Source organism: Octopus bimaculoides, chromosome 9 (genome assembly GCF_001194135.2).
Source record: "Octopus bimaculoides isolate UCB-OBI-ISO-001 chromosome 9, ASM119413v2, whole genome shotgun sequence".
In the NCBI taxonomy this organism is placed as follows: Eukaryota; Metazoa; Mollusca; class Cephalopoda; order Octopoda; family Octopodidae; genus Octopus; species Octopus bimaculoides.
Genome location: NC_068989.1, coordinates 2,066,973 through 2,070,995, shown reverse-complemented (window position 1 = coordinate 2,070,995; position 4,023 = coordinate 2,066,973).

The following is a 4,023-nucleotide window of genomic DNA, read 5'->3' as shown; positions in this document are numbered from 1 at the left end:
TTCTGACCGCACATCGACAACTAACTACCTGCTGCTATTGCTGTTGTTGTTGGTGGTGGGGGTGGGGGGGTTGGTTGGGGGGCTGCTGCTGTTGCTGCTGGTGTTTTACCTGACCGAGTAAACTTTCTCTAAAGGTACTCTGGCCTAGTAACCTTCCCCTTTCTTTTTAAGATGCATGGTAGAGTGTGATTTGAGGGAGATTTGACTACTATTTGAAGTAGATCGAGCCACCAGGAAGGGTCTCTTTTGTTGGTTTATTATTAAATGCAATATTTCCACTGCGTTAATAATTTGTCTTCGAATTTCCTTTATTAACTAATCGAAGACGTCGAGGGTTAGTCAGCGCCCACACCTGATAACCTATTGTTCGAGCATGCAACCCCTCCAGTTATATATTGGTTTCAATTTTTGACACAAGGCCAGAAATTTCAGAGGTGGTGGGTAAGTCGATTACATTGACCCCAGCGCTCAAAGAATCCTTATTTTATCGACCTTGAAAGGATAAAAAGCAAAGTCGACCTCTGCAGCATTTGAACTCAGAACGTAAAGACGGACGAAACGCCGCTAAGCATGTTATCAGGCGTATGAACGATTCTGTCAGCTCACCACTTTCCTCCATTGCTATATTAACACCTGTTTTCGAGCTGAACTTAGTGGGGGGGGGGTGTTATTTGTCTTCAGGCGTTAAATAACGCAGTAATAGAATAGAAAAGATAAGATAAGGTGATCTTGGAGTGGTAGGACATAAAACTACCGATCTCCCACCTACTCAGTCCATACACACACTCATACACTTACATTCGTTCACTTACACACACACACACACCACCACCACCATTCCCTCACTCTCCTTTTCTTCCGCCTCCACTAAGCAAGCTGTGTGACTCTAACTGTGCAGTTATTAATGTTACCAAACAAAACATACAATGTACAATATAGTTACGACGTCATTCTATGCCTGGGATTGCCATTGTGGAACATTTACTTAACAGCCGTGTTGAAAGAAATGATTCGATCAAGATCATCGCAAGATAATGTTTAAAAATTTAAATAAACAAGAAGAGACGAGAAAACTAGACGGTGTTGGGCGGGGGCTTGTTTTAAAAGGTTTCTTTTTTTTATTGTGTTTTATTTATCCTTTTATTTTCTTTTGCACAATATGTTGCCAAAAATCAATCAGTTTAAGAGATACTGTTCAACACGGAATTTTTAAGATTATAACAATTCAATCTAACAATTCAATCTATAATAATAATAATAATAATAATAATAATAATAATAATAATAATAATAATAATAATAATAATAATAAATGCTATGATGCAGTACTAGGAAGTGGCACTCATGGTTTTTCATCTTAACTAATTGGAAGTGTTATTATATACATTGTTTTGTCTTGGTACAAAAGAAGGGTTACAGCAAATATTCTGCTCAATACCACAGATTTGCTTGTCAGTTGACCGTAACCAGTTGAGTATGTCCCTTAGTGGCTGACGATATGTACATCTCTGATCATGAGCAGAAGTAGCGGGGGAGCATCATAGCCATGTGTTGAGAGGAATTCTTTGGGATTTGAATAATTCACCTTTGGAAACATGGCTGTTTTGTTCAATATCCTTAAACAACCCTATTTCAGGGACCTTTTGAACGAGATAGGCTACTCGACCTGAAGAAAATTCTCTAGCTGGTCCCCACCTGCATGTGCCTGGTGTATCCTTATCAGACGCTGGTCATGGCGGGTATACTGGGCTTCGTATATTTTAGCCCAGTGTCACTTTCATGGCATGCACTGCTCTCTCGCTCGGCAATTATAATAGGAATATAAATGAAATTGGAATAGAGCTCCCAGCAGAACTGCTACGAAAGGTTTACCTCCTTGGCACGGCCAGAATAAACAGGTAAGTATTATCTAAAAAGAGTGAATAGCGTGGTACCGAAAGCTGCAGGTAGCAAGCCCGCTACGCAAGCCCGTTCCAACAAAACCTATTATAAAGATAAAATATAAATAATAACAAGAACACTCAGACAGCACAAAGCTCCGCCAAGGCAGCACCAATGTCCTCTCAACGATTGGCCAGAGATGATTTTTAAAATGAAAATATCTGAAATAATCTTAACTTTTCTCACAAACGAGAATACTAACAATGAACCCGATCGCTCTCAAAAATTAAGTAAAAAAAAAACAAGAAAAGTAATCCAGAAATCTTGTCCAGAACCAGGTTGATCCCCAAATCAGTTCGTGTTAGTCACAAGGCCAAACATTCCTGGAAGTTTCATCCGAATCCATCCAGAGGTTCTTGAGATATCTTGTCCACAGACAAACAAACAAACCAATACAACTGAAAACGATACCTCCGCCTTCGTTAAGGCGGAGGTAATAATGGTATCAAATTTTGGCACAAGACCAGCAATTTTAGAGGCGAGCTAGGTCGATTGCATTGATCTCACTGGCACTTAGTTTATCGACCCCGAAAAGACGAAAGACGATCGACATCGGCGGAATCTGAACTCAGAGCGTAATGATGGGTAAAATGCTTCGCAGCATTTTGCCTGGCCTGCTAATGACTCGCCGCCTTAATAATAATATTAATAATAATTTTAACACGACCAGATGTTTACGAATTTATTTTTATCGTTTTGTACTTCTATGATGAATGAAACGAAATACTTACCAAACCGGTCCGGCTATTACACTGGTCAACCTCTTGCGCCTGCTGTTGTGAAGAACAGAATATTTACTAAATGGATCATTGAAAACACATTTTATTAATTAGCTTTCAAAATAAAATAACTTAATAACATTGTTGCTGCTATTAATGTTGACGTGGCTAATTATCGTTCTTGTTATTGTTGTCGTTGATGTTGAACTTGGTGCACTTTTAATTGCTTTGTTATCGTTGCTGTTAGTGTTGTGGTTGATATTGCTGTTGATGTTGTTGCTGTTGTTGTTGTTGTTGCTGTTCATACACTGATCAGCAATAGCTGATCCAAGCAAAAGATTGTCAAAAGCATTTCAGCCGTGACCATCCCGTCTCACTATTCGCACATAGTGTATCTAAAACCACACGATCTAGCGCGCTAGAGTGCAATTTCTGTGTAATTTGAGTGCTCTTTCTACCAGATCGATGAAAAGTGGATTCTGTACAATAATATATAAAAAATACTTTGCAGTGGTTGGACCAAAATGAAGCACTGAAAACCTTCCCTAAACCTGATCTCTTTAAACAGAAGGTTATGGCGACTTTTTGGTGGTGTACGACTGGACTCATCCACTATAACTTCTTAAAACCAGGAAAAACTATTACTGCAGAAACATATTGCCAAGAAATTGCCAAAATGAATAAAAAACCGCTACTCTTCCGTCCAAGACTGGTCAACAGAAGAGGGCTAATCATTCTTCATGACAATGCTCAACCTCATATTTCACTAATGACACTCCAGAAGTTGAGGGAACTTGGCTACGAAGTTCTTCCCCATCCAGCTTATTCCCCAGACCTCTCTCCTACCGACTACAACTTTTCCAAGCACCTTGATGGTTTCCTGTGAGAGAAGGAGTTCAAAAATCAAACCGATGCTGAAAGTACATTCAAAAAGTTCATCATCTCCAGGACTCCAGATTTTTATGTTACTAGAATAAACAAATTTGTAATTCGTTGGCAAAAATGTGTTGATTGTAATGGTACGTACTTTGATAAATAAAATTTCCGCATTGTTGAAATATATTGTGATGAATTTCATGTTTCAAAACGTTGCTTACCTTTATATATATATGTATGTATATACATACATATATATATATATATATAATTACATAGAAAAATACATGAAATACTCAAAAACTACATAAATAACGATTGCAATAAATTCAAAAGCCTACATTATGATAGTATCGAAAGAAAGACAAAATGTGTGTTATTATCTATTGTGAACGGTGGAAAGACTGTAATACAATTAAATAATAATGTAGACTTAACTAAATGTAATAACCACGTCGAGATTTATTTTCAAATAAAATATTTTAAG